Genomic DNA, 16,373 nt, shown 5'->3' with positions numbered 1-16,373 from the left:
GTATTGTTATTAACGGTTTTTTGCTTTGATTCATTTGTTCTGTGATGTGGCAGTATGTTGCTGCGGATGTTGAACGATTGTTGGAAATTGGAGCATAATTTGATTATTATTACTATTGGTTTTCCATTTATTTTATGTATTGTTTGTCCTGTTCTCTTATTGGAATATGGTATTTAGGGTTTTAATGTTGATCCCATAGGTCTGGATAATGTGCATACAATGTAATTATATTTTTGGAAATGATATCTCAATTCAATTCAATTCAATTAAATTAGACTTTGTGTTTATGTATCAATTTCTGTTTTTGTTGAACCCATTATGAAGTTGTACGTCAAGTTTTGAATATTTTGAATCGACTTAATGAGGTTTATAACTTGCTTCGTGAAACTGAGTTGCTTCATGATGATTTGAATTCAGCAGCAGCTAAAACTGAAAGAGTAAGAACATAGTTTCTAATCCGTATTTATCTTATTATCTTATTGTCTTACTTAATCATTATCTCTGGCACTGTTTTCATTTCAGCTTTTGATTGTTGTGACACATGAAGTTGGACACCAGTGGTTTGGTAACTTAATGACAACAGAATGGTGGACTCATCTATGGCTCAATGAGGGTTTCGCAACATGGGTATTTGTTATACTTATTTTTTCTTTTAATTTCAATTAAAAATTATTATCTTTATTATGATATATGATATGTGATAATCTAGGTGAGCTATTTTGCAACCGATACCTTATTTCCCGAATGAAGAATTTGGACACAGTTTCTTGAAGAGACTGCTGAAGGTCTCAGATTAGATTCAATGGAACAGTCACACCCATTAATAAACTTAATTAAATTATTATTTAAATTTAGCTACAGCAATAAAAAAAATATTACAACTTTAATTCACTTAATGTTAACTTCAGATTATTAAGGTGCTGTTTGTTTTTGCAGACATAAACTGTCTGCAAGCTGATTTCATCTGTTTTCATGTCTGCAACTGAAGATGTGGTCTGAAGATCTGCAAGCTGAAAATATAAGACTGTTTGTTTTTATAAGCTGATACTGTCTGCATAACTGTCAAACTTATCTCACAAGATAGAAGTCATTTATTCAAGTTACATAGAAAATATAATAATAAAACCAAGTTTAAAAACACAAATAGTGAAATAAACTCAAAGTACATTATTTTGCATTAATTCTTGTGCCATCTGATCTCGAAGTTGACTCATGAATTCACGGTCCGCTGCACTTCCATGTTCTATCTACTTCTTCTTCACCACCATCTTGTGCATGTTCATCTCCATCTTGAAGGCGTACATTTGGGTGATCATATTCATCAAAAAGTTCATCACTTAAGCCCTCTTTCCGTATAAAATTGTGGCGGCGGACGGTGGGTAGTGGCGATGGATGGTGGTGGTGGACAGTGGGTGGTGGTAATGGACGGTTTTGGTGGGTGGTGGACGGTGGTAGTTGACGGTGATGGCGTCCGACAGTGGGTGGTGGTGGTGATGAACGGTTGTGGTGGGTGGTGGACGGTGGTGATTGGTGGTGGCTGTGATGGATGGTGGTGGTGGTGGTGGTGGCGGACGATGGGTAGTGGTGGTGGATGCTGGTAGTGGCGGCGGACGGTGGGTAGTGGCGGTGGATGGTGGTGGACGGTGGCAGTGGGGGATGGTGGTGGTGGCGTACGGTGGGTGGTGGTGGCGGACGGTGGTGGGAGGAGTGGATGAGAGGGTGGCTTCAAAGGGATAAGAGTATGATTTTTTTGCGAAGATGTTTTAAGCAAGATTTCTTTGCTTTTCTTTTAAGATGAAAGAAGATAACTTAAGATCTGTTTTAAGAAAAAAAACAAACAGTCTTCAAGGGTAATGTCTGCGCGCGTGCAGACATTAGCTCCCTTGAAGATGTTTGAAGAAAAAACAAACACTCCCTAAGATTTAAAACATGGCTGCAGCAGTAAAAAAAGCACAGCTATTATTCATTTAACTAAGGCTAATTTCAGAGTATTAAGGTTTAAGCATAACTGCAGTAGTAAGAAACTTAGAGCTATAAACACCTAATTAAGGTTAATTTAAGATTATTGAGATTTAAATGTTGACATATATTGTTGGTTTTCCTGTTCGCTTTACTTTCACTATGCTATATTTTGTTAAATTCTTTGAAAGACTTGAGTTTTGTAATTAGTTATAGATTTTGTGTCGTTATATTACATCTGGCTCTGAAAAATCGATTCTTTGAGCTTCTTCAATAGTTTGACCAGCATCCATATCTGAAAACACTGTCTGCATAACTGAGTGCTGACTTTTTGCTTTGATCTAACAATTCTTGACCTTAAAGCATTTGCTTAAACTGTTCTTCTTGCTCTTAATTTTTAGGTTTCCTAGAACTAACTCTTGGATGATTATGTAATGCCTCAGAAAAGTTATCTTGTGAACTTAAATACCCTTTTTTGTTATCGGTGGAGGGTAAAATCGGGAATGTGGCTAGAGACCTGTTGACGAAACGTAGGATATTGTGGTTTTGTGATTGGAGAGTTAGTAATTGTGTCAGGCTTATTCTTGGTTTTTATGCGTGCCTCTCTATTGTGATATTTCTTCGACTGATATGAACTTATGCTTTGTGAAGGCCTAATCATGCATCAGTGTTTCATGTATGCCTGAATGGAGGATTTTGACCTAAAGCCCATAATGATATTAATTTTTCTTTCTGATGAGAATGTTTTAACTGTATTCGTGTTTTTTTTATTTATGTTTGTTTGCGATGTTGAACCGTTACGGTTTGGAATGCTTAACTTGGTTTAAAACGTAAACTAAATTATTAATAGTTGGTACTTATTTGAAACGGTCCGTTTTGTCATGTCTCTTTCTATCATTCTCTTATTCATACTTTTAAAGATACAAACTTTTCTTACACAAAAATAAAAGACACAACCATTGAATCATTTTTAAAGAACATGACAACTTTATTATACAAATATGACCAAAATATAACTATATAAGTTGAAACAACCAAAATAGTAGCAAATGCATACGTTACAAGATGTCAGATTGACCTTAAGGATTCAAAAATATTTTTTGTCAAAAGCAAATGGTTTCCAATAGTTATTAGACAAGAATATTGATTATTAGAAAAATGATAGCATAACCGTTTGGTCTACGATTAAAAACCATATTATTGTTACTTTATACTAATTATGTAAGTGTAGTCAACAATAGCCAAAAGTTGATTGATAAACCCTCTTTTTATAAATATATAGTAACAATTTAGTTGGTATTCATGACTCTAAAGGCTATGTTATCATATCCCTAATTGCAGGTAGATGTTGCTGTTGGATTAGGAGGAAAAAGGGATGCAGCTAATGTGGTAAGCTGATGTGCTAAAGCAAACTTCACCATTTGTTATATACAAAAAAATGTGTCTAATATGATGCACATTTTTTTCAGTTTCAATCACGCTGCTAGCTTTTGACCACAAGGAAATCCTTGGTATGCTCATTCATCAATTTATTTTATATTGATTTGTTTCTCCATGAATCAGTTATTGTAGGGGTGTGCATGGATCATTTTGGATCGGTTTTAGCCCAAAACTGTAACCATGACCAAACTATCAGTTAACCGGAGAATGATAGCCGATTGGTCATGGTTAATCAGTTTTCATGTTAATTTGGTTCAGTTATAGGTCGGTTAACCATGAAATAGAATTGGCTATGAAATGTTTGGGCTGCGAGCATATGTAAGACCTCGAATCCCGGGAATCCTACAGTTGGTATTCATACAAAATACTTACAGAAATTCTTAAACTCAAAACAATTCATTTCATTTCAAAAACCAGTTCAGAGTATAATTCAGCGAAAAATCATGATTAATAAAACAAGTTCCCAAAACCCGGGAATTATGCCCAAATCCAAACTTTAAATATATTTAATAAAACGTTAAAAGAAAAATGTTTATTATTATTAAAACTTCCGACTAAGCATAGCCTCCACCGTCCAAGTAGCTTCGTGCACGTCCAAGCGGTAATGCATCCGCCTCTTAACCTGAAACTCACACTAACATGCACACAAAGTCAGCTTGAGCTGAGTGAGTTCAAGTTTTATTAATTAACATCTATAATAATAATAATAATAATAATAATAATAATAATAATAATAATAATAGTCATTCCAAGAGTTTTAAAAATAAACGAGATATAACAGTTCGGCCATCATCAACAATAAATAATCATCATTATACATATATATATATATATATATATATATATATAAGCATCCTTATAATTATATCCCTACATATATATATCATTCAAGTAATAACATTAGGGTCGAGCACACGTACAACCCAAACACGTAACATCTCATCCAATGTATGCAAACACAAAGTAGGCATACGTAAACATCCTTAGTCGATAACGACTAAATAACATCGCCAAATATTGGCCATACAATAATATATGTACAAACATATGATAACATCATCCCAAGGCCTACCCTATACAAGTAAGCCTATGCAAAATAGTTTAAACGGTTCATCAAGCAACATTGCTTAGGTGTGCATGCTAGCCCAAAACTTAAAAAAGAGTAAAATGGGGCATCATGAACTCACCTGACACAAGGCACGAATTCACCATGAGCTAGAGAACCCTAAGTATCCCCAAAACTCAAACGCCTGCCGGTAAACATACAATCATCACAAATGACATCGAAAGGACTCGTTTATCATACGAGACGTTCTAATATGGTTCAAGTCACCTAAAGCCTCGACCTCATCAAACTCAATCATAACAGCCCCCAGGGCCTTAAGTTTACCAACACAACCCATAGATACTCCCGGGAGTAAAGAATTCCCAAATTACCCCCGGAAGCACTAGGTGATACTAACACGCGCGTTTAAGAGTCGTTTAGGCAATTAACATCCAACTTAGCCCCGTGTGGACCCAATATGATAATTTCACAGCCAACAAGTCCACACGACGCTACACGATTCAAATGGGTCTGTAACTCGCAAACACAACGCACCAACTATTCAATAAACGCAAATGCGCGTCGTATCGACCCGTTTGAGTAACCGACAACCAATTCAGCCACAATATTTATAAAAATCATTTTCCAACAGCCCGTAAACTAAACCGAGGCTATCTGAACTGAATTGGTTATCACTTACTTCATATCTCGCGTTAAACGCAACAATCTACCATTCTAGTCAACCGAAAACAATCTTTCAAACTACAACTAGTTGACCAATCAAACGAACACCAATGAACATGATTTTAAAGTATGTTATACTAGACATACCTAGGAAGATTTTGGTGCAAAAACCTCAATCAAAACAGCCCCGAAATTTCTCAATTGGACAGCCACCCGGTTAGCTTAAAACAAGCCATTTATCGATCAATAAACGAGTTATAATGACCAATTAAGGTGTAAAAGACTTGTAGGAACATGCGACTAACCTTCAATTGAAGTTTCATGCCCTAAGCTTGGCTGCACAAAAGAAAATCAGATGGTTTGGGGCATGAGGAAGCTGCCGATCGGACCTAAGAGGGAGGGGTTAGAGTTTTTTGTTTATGATATAAAAATCTTACACTCTAGCCCTTCCAAATGGAAATAAGTAGCAACTTGGTGAAAAAGTTAATTAGTTTAACTTATAGGAATGACGCGAAGGCCCCCCGAGAAATGCCGGACAACTCTCGAGAATTATACTTACTTTACAAGCTTTAAACCATAGAACCGAAAATTAACGGGTGTTACAGCATAGCCCAAAACAATGTAATCGAGCCTGAAAGTTTTTGCTTAAAAGTTTTTAACCACTTAATAAGTTGTTTATATTAGACATTTGGGCTTGAATAATTCAAGTAACCATTTGATATTTGTTTATATTACATAGCATTCAATATATATTGGTAGTGGTCCAGATTGGTTCTTTTACTAAATCGTGGGTCTGTTCGGTTTTGTCGGTTATAGAAATATGAATAACCAAAATTGACCCATTGGTTATTGGTTAGGTTCGGTTAATTTGGTTATGGGTCAGTTAATTCGGTTTTATGCACACCCCTTAAGTTATTGCATAATTGAAGTTTGAATATAACAATACTCATGCTTTATATAATTATTATATGCATGACCAGGAAACACTCTTGAAGAGATTGCGGGCCAGAAGGCTGGTATCTTTAAGGTAGTATTAAAAAGTAATTATAATAATAAAATAATTGTTGCATATTTTTTAATAGGTATTATTATTATTATTATTATTATTATTATTACTATTTTGTATAGAAAGGTGTTCCTACATTTACTGTTTCTCAACCACCTGAAGCTATGCAAGTACTTAAAGAAACGACTTCCCAGTTAGATGTAATTAAGTTTCTCTTATTACTTAATTGCATAATTTTATACTATAATAGAAATAACCAAATTACCCTGTTGCAGGCGTGCCTTCGAGTTGCAAACCATTTGGTTGGTAATTTGTTAAGCGAATTAAATCTTGGGCTTGTAGGAGAGCATCAATATGTTAATGCTGGGCTGCTTTCATGCTAAGCTATATGTGGTGGCTTCAGAGGACTGGTCAACTTGAAGCGATACTCGTGGACCTGACTGTAAGCACCGCAAAAAAGGACGGGTTAAACATAAAATTTTTGACCCAAACCGACCCGTTTGCTCATAAACTTTTTCAAGTTGCCACTTTTAATATTTAGGCTTGTAAAATGAACCAAGTGAACACGAATGGAGCATGTTCGTTTCATTCATTAAACTTTAATCGAATAAACAATCGAACATGAACAACTAAGTGAGCGAGGTTTTCTTGTCGATGTTCGTTCGTTAATAAAATGAACGTGTTTGTGTTCCTTTGTGTTCATTCGAAAACAATATAAACGAACGAACATACATGAGTTAAAACCATTTAGAAAGTAAGCGTGAACAACAATGTGTTGGTCCTAAAAACTTGTTAAAACTAGACTAAATTGTAATAGACCTAAAATTTAAATGAATATAACAAACGTATGTAGACGAACTTAAACAAGCATAAAGTAATGAACATAAATGAATATAAACAAATTTATATGAAAGAACGTTCACGACATAAATTAACGTACGAGACATGTGCTCATGTTCATTGGTCAAACTGAATAAACAAAAATTTGGTTCATGTTTGTTTATTAAATAAACAAACATACGCGAGCTTCCCACCTATCGATGTTTGATTCATTTTGAGAAGTTATACTATTTATGGTTGGATACAGGATTGTTTTCCGGAGCCGTTTATTAAAGGGCTAGCAACCGCAAGTTTACAAGTACGGGCCCAGATTATTGTTGACTGGGCTTGTGAAAGTCAAAGTCCAGAAAGCAGGGAAGTTTGTGCAAATTAGTTTTCTCATGCAATTAAAGATCACAGGCTAGAAAGATGCTCCAAAAAAAATATCCACGTAGGTTAGAACATGTTTTCTCTACCTCGAAAAGAACATGGTTCATTTTTTATCCTATTAACTTGACTAAAAATGCAGATATTATTGTTCAATTGTATGTCAGTGAGGGACCCACAATTGCTGTTTCTGTGACTATTGGACACATGTGCCTGTCAAGGTACCTCGGTTACAATCATGTTTGTATATTCCTTTTTTCGTTTCCTAAGACGTAAAATATTTAATGCTTTATGGTTTATATGGCCCGTGTGAGATAACACAGCCTGAATCGATCCGTTCATATGTAAGTATCACATTGATATTCATTTTTCACCTTTTTAGGTGTAAGTTTCGAAAATACATTGATTGTACCAAACATGTCACTATACAATAAAGTTGGATCTAGCTCATCCTTGTTGGCAGCAACTGGTTCAGAAGTTGATTATTCATGGCCACTAACCCTTCAAACAGTATGGGAGGATATTATTTGTAATAAAAGAGGTGTGCTAGATTTCCAAAACTATCACTGTTAATTTATAATATTCAATTTATCAATTAATTTCTAAACCTTCTGAAATTTAGTATAACATTTGAAATTTTGATGGTTACCTAAGTTGATTAAAACCCAATTGATTACCTTTTTATTCAATTTGTGCTGGTTTGGAGGGATTGTAATTCATTTTGAATATATTATTATTTTATTATGATTACCAGGAAATCCAAAAAAGGTTGGCTCGGTTTCCAGTGTGGGTGAATGTGATGATGGCCCGAGTGTTGTAAGTTGTCAAAACAGTATGGTGTGTTATCTCTTCCGTTGGCCATTGAATGGTTACGAGATACTGTCGAACAACATAAGTCTGTTCCACTGCAGGTACATTTATATTTAATGATGCAATTTATTCTGCTATTAAGTTAGTTTTAATTTTGTGTCAGCTAATGAATGAGTGAATTTGTAGTTTTGTGTGTTGAGTTAGGGTTGATGATGTTCCGGTTGTGATATGTAGGGCTAGCTGGAGTTCATAGGGAAGTGATGGGGTTATTGATGCCAGCTTGGGGACTTGTGGATAAGTACACTGTTCGTGTTGTAGATGTGTTTGCGATGGTAAAATAGCATGATCTTGCACTTTAATGTCTATATATTTTATTTTGGTAAAATAGCTGTTAATCTATGAGTTTTGTGTTAATTAGTGTTCATGACTTTAGTAATTTGGCTGTTAATATGTGAATTTTGTATCTATTAGTCAGGTTGTGTATAAAATCAAATATATCATGTATAACAATTTATATCTCTAAACATAAGTAAATTTGATAAATTGGGACATGCTTTGTATAATAATACAATATGATATAGCTATACATGAGGCAATGTATAAGGCTAGGTTTATCTGGGTGTTTTTAGTGATAAATGTAGGATTAATCTGATGTTCAAAACACTTACTTTCACTGCAGGTCAGTTCATCCCAGCTTGGTGTGTGCTTCAATCATGAATTTCTTTAAAAGGTATTATGATACAAAGTCTGATAGTCAGTGGCGGAATCAGAAGTTCTTAACTGGAGGGTCGTAATATCAATTTTCATTTGATAACCTATGACCTAATAGTCTAGTAAGATGGTGTCCACCCTTTCAAATTGAAGTGTTAAGGTTTAAATTCTTATAAATAAGATTAAGAGAATTTTATGTGAAAATAAATTTGTTGTAAAAAATCAAGATTGAACTTTTACTGATTAAATTATATCTTTTTGCAATAAAAAATTCTATATCTCGTACTGCAATCGTAAGTATTACTCATTTTTAAATGTAAATTGATATTAACATACTTTATTATGAAAAACATGAAATAGCTTTAGTAGATGTATCGATAACCTATCTTGATTATAAATATTAAAAGAAAATAAAGAATCCAAAATATTAAAAAGTTTTAATTCAAGTAAAACTATAAATAATAAAGTAATGTGACAATAAATCCTTAAAACATATAACTGATTCAAATAAATAAAGTTTGCACTTGAATTTTAATTAATTTAAAACTTGTTTTAAACTTTGGAAACTCAAAACATTAAAGGTTGTGTCATGAGCTGTCAATCTTCCTTCCGTAGATCTTCACTCTTTTTCTTTCTTGTAAACAAAAAGCCACTTTCACCCACTCCACCGTCGTCAGCTACCTTCCGTCATAAAACATTTGATAGTATTATTTTTATTCTTCTTGTTTACCATTCAACATTTCAACTACTTTATGAGGATAATGAGAGGGTCAAAACTCTAAAAAAACATCTAAGTTAAGATCTTCACCGGAAATGTTTGACCTACCGGAGGGCTGGTCGGAGGGTCAACTGACCCCTCTGACCCCCCTCTGGTTCCGCCGATGCTGATAGTTGATTTTTATTTATATACAAAGTTCTTATAGTATACTCCACTTTAACTATCATAGTATTTGTTTATAACTTCTTGTACGAGTCAAAATAGGTTTGTGTCCAAACAAGTAGTTTGTGGTGTGGGTGAAAATGTGCTTGTGTCTAAACAAGTAGTTTGTGGTGTGGGTGAAAATGGATTTGTGTCAAAACAAGTGATCTTTTAGTACGAGTAAAAAACAACCCTGGTTGACTTGCAAATAATAGTTGTACGTTTTAGTTGACGAGTTGTCTTTGTGGATAAGTAACCACTTCTTTTTGTACATTTTTAGGTAAGAATAACATGAATAAGTGAGGAAGCTACAAGATCCTGTTTCAAATATGGACAAGATAAGTTCAATGCTGCCGAAAAAAAAGGGAAAAAAATCTCAATTTCAACACGTGTAGCAAACAGGTCAAACATGTTAGGGTCAAAAAAGCATCTTTGCACATGTTGAAATGAGTTGGTTCAATGATTTTTTCTTTAGTATCGATTGGAAATGGCCAGGTTATGAGTTACATGTCAGACTACGAGTCAGGACCGGGCGATCCAGTGGGTTTGGGTAAGACCTATTGGAGTTGCAACAACTATTTTTGGACAAGAAATAACAGAAAAAATTAAAAGCTATACATGAGGTTTTAGTATTTATGCTCTTTTGTTGTGGATTTATATTTACATTTAAACATTATAAGTAACTACAACTTGTTTATGTCCACAACATCGAATCTCATATAATCCCCCATGTGTATTTGATGTAGGTGCTAATGAGAGATTAGTAAGAGAGCAGAATATTATGGAAGATGCACGTAGATTTGCTAAACGAGGTGTAACTATTAAGAGAGATTCAAAGAGCGTACTTGAGGTAAGTTGAATTGTAGTAAGCTGAATAAAAAATACTGCATGGTTTTAATGCTAATGTGAAGAAGTTGCAATCTTTTTAATTAATTTTATTTTTTTGCCAAACAGATATAGATCCGAGATGGGGCCGATGCTATGAGAGTTACAGTGAGGATCCCAAAATTGTCAAGTTAGCGAATGATATTATACTAGGTTTACAAGGAGATATCCCTGTTGGTTCAAGAAAGGAAGTTCATTCGTAAATTGGGAGTATGTTTGTAGGCTTTTATAAGTGTTGTTTGTTTTTCAGAGGTAAAATGTCTGCAGTCTGCGGACCACATCTGCAGACATCTGTAGCAGAAGAGGTGGACCAAACCTCTGCACTCTGCAAGAAGAAGACTGTTTGTTTTTTAACGTCTGCAGACTGCTAAAATTTTCAATATAAGCTTTATACCAAAAACACAAATTATCTAGCAACAATTAAAAATATATAAATCCAGATTAATGCCTCTGAAGTAGCAAATTATAAAACTTACATTAACAATTTTCCACGTGAATGTTTTTTCCTCCAAAAGTTTCTTCAATTATTTTCGAAAGTAGATAGTTTATACATAATGAATGAAACGAGCCAAAACTCGAGCTTAAAACAACTCACAAGCCGATGACATAAACCTAAACCTTCTACAAACCTTTTTCAACTAAAAACTTTCCATAGACTTTTTATAATCCTAAACTTTCTACAAACGTTTTTCAACTAAAAACTAATAATACTTGAACAATTATGCAAAATTATAACTGAACAAAAATAAAAAAAACTAATCAATTAACAACTCAATTGAACAAATCAATTAACAAGAATTCAATTAACAAAAACTTAATAACTTAATTGATATCTGATGGAAATAATGAGTTTAGAAGAGACTGGAAAACTATGGTCCAAGTCTGCACCAAGAAGAGGGCTCGCAGACATTTTTTAATGAAACGTCTTCGAAAAAACAAATAGTCTGTAGAGGGCAATGTCTGCGCGTGGTCTGCGCGCTACAGACAAAAAAGGCCAGAAGATCTTTTGTAAAAAAAAACGTCACCTTAGTCAAGCTTATTGCATTCAATGTCTTGAAATTGTCGGATACTTTCAGAAATAATGATGTTGAAGGGTTTAAAATGTGTAAACTACCACAGAATTAGGGGTGTGTAGTGAACTGGCAAAAAAAAAAAAAAAAAAAAAAACCGAAACAACTAACGGTTTGGTTCTGTGTTTTTCATAAGGACCAAAGTATAGGTTCGGTTCCAGTTTTGTATGATTTTATTTTCATACAAACTTTGACTTTCTACCTTTATCATCCCTGTTATTATTTTAATCATGCAAACTTAGAATTTTATGTTATCAAATTATCCTTGTTTTTTTTTTCATTTCTTTTAGGTTTTATATGTTTTACTTGGTTTAATGAAGCATGCAATGGATTTGCTTATCTTTATAGAATTATAGTTAATCTGAACCAATACATATGCTTAACGCGTCATTTACCATTACTTCTATGATTCCAAGGCATTCAAATCTTTAATTATATACGACCTAAATGGAACTTAAAAAATATAATCATCACATAAGAGGAGATAACCTGTGCGAACCCGCAGCAACGCGCGAGCACTTTCACTAGTAATATATATATATATATATATATATATATATGTATAAACAAAAACTGAAAATACGAAATGGGTCGGGTTTTCGAGTTTGAAAAGTAATGAATATTACAGCTGGCCGGATAGTAAACCTCCCTTAACGTGGATCCGACAGAAAATTCATGGGAGCCTCTTTTTTTTCCCTAACTAACCAAATCATGTTTGTATTTAAACCCTGGTAGCTCCTTACAATGGACTGGATGTTCACCAAAGATATCTAAAAAAACTTTACAGCAGACCGGGTATGGCTCAACAACAGGAAACATAGGGATCATTATGTCACACCCCAACCTACGTCGGAACATGTCGGGGCTAAAACTTCAATATCTAAATTTATTCATTCATAATTGAAGTACACAAAAATTTTAAAAATATATAACAATTGTTCTATCTTTATTCATTATCCTGAAGTCCAAACTAAATTATCCACTTCGATTCACTTGATATAGCAATCTGCATTATGTGTAAAAATTATTTGTCAACAACACTTGTTGAGCGAGTAACCACAGTTTAGTATAATAATAATAATAATAATAATAATAATAATGAGAAATAAACAATTCCTTGCATTAGTGAATAGAATCAATTAGCATAAACGAATAGATGTGTCTTTTCAACATGTCACTAGATCCATACATGTTTACTTGGATAAGTTCGCAACTAATAAGTGTGTCTTTTTTAACATGCCACTAAATTCGGGCACATCTACTCGGACGACGTATGACCATACCGAGTTTAGCCACATATCACCGTGAATTTGGTTATAATTAAGGAATGTGATCGTCACATGATCATGTTTTATACAATCAGATTAGTAGATTCTTAGACGTTTGGTGTGACATGTTTTGGCCAAATAGGTTTCACAACTTCGCTGAATCCTCCAGGAAAGCAACTGAGTCTCGCAGTTAATTGAGATTAATACGCATTGCGTTTCCTTAGGCTCGCAAGCCTTGGTGTCAAAGGTTTGGAGAACAAGTGTGTCCCTCCTTCCAGTTACTACATATCCCATCACACGAATCATCCCCAAGGAGAGAAGACTAAAAATAAAAATTGGGGGAATTCTTAAGAAATTTCCCAAAGTAAAAAATAAATATAGGATTTTGAAAATGAGGTATAGCCTCGAAGTTGGGTGTGGTTTTTGTGTACAGTAGTATGAATAAAAACATTTAAATATAATTAAGCTATGAACAAATAATTTAAATAAATAAGGTACACGTATAGGAACACTTATAGGGACCCTAAACATGCTACTAGGTTTTTACGTCTAACCACCTATCTTATAGCCTTCGGCTCTGATACCAATCTGTCACACCCCAACCTACAGCGGAACATACCAGGGCGCGACAATATTTGTATCACAGCTCAAAGACACTAAAACAATATAAAGCGTCAATATCTAAATTTATTCATTCATAATTAAAGTACACAAAGAATTAAAAGAAAATACAACAATTGTTCTATCTTTATTTATTATCCTAAAGTCTAAACTAAGTTCTCCACTTCGATTCACTTGATATAGCAACCTGCATTATGCATAAAAATTAATTGTCAACAACACATGTTGAGCGAGTAACCGTAGTTTAGTATAATAATAATAATAATAATAATAATAATAATAATAATAATAATAATAATAATAATGAGAAATAAGCAATTCCTTGTGTTAGTGAGTAGCATCAATTAACATAAAGAAATAGATATGCCTTTTCAACATGCCACTAGATTTGGACATGCTTACTTGGATAAGTTCGCAACCAATAAGTGTGTCTTTCTGAACTGCCACTAGATTCAGATATGTCTACGCGGAGGGCGTATGATCATACTATGAGGATGAGGATGAGGATGAGATACCAGCTAACCATAAAAACATTACACACATAATTCATATAGCAATCAATAATTGATCGAGCAATATCACAACCACGCAAATAAGGGAATTGCGTTTGAATGAAATAATATAATAATAGTAGTTTCTCAAACGCATTGTAACATCATAGAAAATCCCATAATTATTTTAGACTAAAAATGTCAACTTTTTGAAAGTTGAAGGATTAAAAATATTCACAAGAAAAGTAATGGGAAAATTAAATAAGATAAGAAAAATAAGGATATTTCATGTTAAGGAAATGAGAAAAATTCCAACCCACATGGAAAGATGGAAGTATTCCACATGGGTATAAATAATAAAGGAAACTTTCATCCCACATGGAAAGAAGAAAATAATTGGAAGCTTTTTAAAAAGGAAGAGAATTTCCATAGTAATGTTCTTATATGGCTAACCACTCTTCATAGTCCTAGCGGAGGGTGCGAAGCACCCGACGCGCACCGCGCACGGACTCAGACTCGGGCAATGGGCATAATGTGGCGTTTTGATGGCACACTTTGCACTTCGCACACTCGCTTCGCCATAAGGGCTGCTTTAGTATTTTTGGAAAATGGAAGTCTGACAAAGAAGTGACAAGTTATCAAAGACAAGGGACTAAAAGTGAAAATATGATTCCAGAAACCCATCGCGCTACGCGATGAGTCCAGGAACAAGACCATCGCGCTACGCGATGGAGTTGTATGAGTCAACAAACACGTGTCACGACGGGGAGACACATGGCAAACGTTATGGCTGAGTCAGCATGCCACGCGTCATTCCCTGACATCGCTAAGTGATGCCCAAAGAGAAGGGACCATCGCGCTACCCGATGGTTCCTAAAATCAGCTATAAAAGGGGAGCGGTACGACACATTCATCTCACACCAAATCAAACACTTTCTTGCACATAGTCAGTCTCGGTTTGCGTGCTGGTCTCGTGGAACGTGCCAAGCTCCGAAGCTTTGACGGTTTAAGCTCTAGAACATGAAATAGAGTAGAAGTATTGTTCGATCAATCATAGGCAATTAACTCCAAATACCCGCGTAAGGTAGGGGTTCTGCGTAAATATTATTTTACTATTATATTATATGGCTTAAACCACAGTCAGGGGTAATGCCTAAATCTTGATCATAATTATGTTTACAAAAGCATTATACATACAGAAGTTATAGTTAAAATAATGTTTCTTCTTGATTAAGAAATATAAGCTTTTACATATAAGAAGATATAGTCAGAAATAGCTTTCTTCACGATTAAGAAACGCAAGATTTTACATGCCAAGGTTATAGTCATTTGATGTTTCTTCTTGAAGAAGAAACCTATCAGTAGATGTTTCTTCATGAAGAAGAAACTCAGCACATGATTTGTAAATAAATGAAAAGACTACGAGTCTAAATTTTATTCAAACAAATGATCAGTGAAGGTTTAAAGCTATCAAAACTAGAATAAAGGTCTGTAGCTGGATCAAGAGACGATCCTGGTATTTATATAAACTTGTTTTATTATAGGTCAATCAATCATCATTCACAACGGTTTTCAAACAAGATCACCACATCATTCAGAAAAGACAATCACAGGTGAATACATTCAATCTTTTTATATAACGTGAATACTTTAAACCTTTTTTCAGTCAGTCATTAAGATAAACGGGTTGTTTATCTTAAATAGTCAGTCAAATGTTTGTATGAGATCTCTAAATTTTACGGAATTACGTGATTCCTAAGTCACAAGGTAGAAAATAAAAGCAACTCAGATCGAGTACACATGTGTCTGGATCCAAACATAACTGTCTAGTCTTTCAATCAAGGCTACGTGGCCGCAGGCTAAACAGTCATAACGAAAGTTCTCCAATGGGTCTTAGTTCTTGGAGAATTGTGTGTGTATGGCGGTGGTACAAGTTCCTAGAAATAAGAGTCGTTTCTACTGATTTTGTTCCAAAACCATCTTGTCAGTCAAAAATTTATAAATGTTTTTAGAGTCAACAATTCACCAGCATATCGCTGACGTATTCCCCCCCCCCCCACTTTACAGGAAAGCAAGTATAGCAAAGATAGCAAGGAATTAGAGTCATTCATGGAGTTAGATGCTCGCAAGTGGAGATGCCTCAATTTTTATTAATAAAGTATTATGAACAAAAATAAACAAGGTTTGTAAATCAAATGCTTCGATATTTATTATCCAAGAGGTTTCAAAATAAATTAATATTTTATTGTAACCAAAGA

The 16,373-nt window shown here is 34.3% G+C and overlaps 1 pseudogene; it reads left to right on the top strand.

The window, feature by feature from the left end:
- Positions 1 to 208: 208 nt before the first annotated feature.
- LOC143570918 (folylpolyglutamate synthase-like) lies at positions 209 to 10,740 on the top strand (annotated as a pseudogene).
- The last annotated feature ends 5,633 nt before the right edge of the window (positions 10,741 to 16,373 follow it).

The sequence above is a fragment of the Bidens hawaiensis genome, unplaced genomic scaffold (genome assembly GCF_021521415.1).
Source record: "Bidens hawaiensis isolate Kalapana, Puna unplaced genomic scaffold, B.hawaiensis_p1.1 tig00001299_1, whole genome shotgun sequence".
Classification (NCBI taxonomy): Eukaryota; Viridiplantae; Streptophyta; class Magnoliopsida; order Asterales; family Asteraceae; genus Bidens; species Bidens hawaiensis.
The sequence above is the reverse complement of the archived record's forward strand: the minus strand, read 5'-3'. Positions and strand labels throughout refer to the sequence as shown.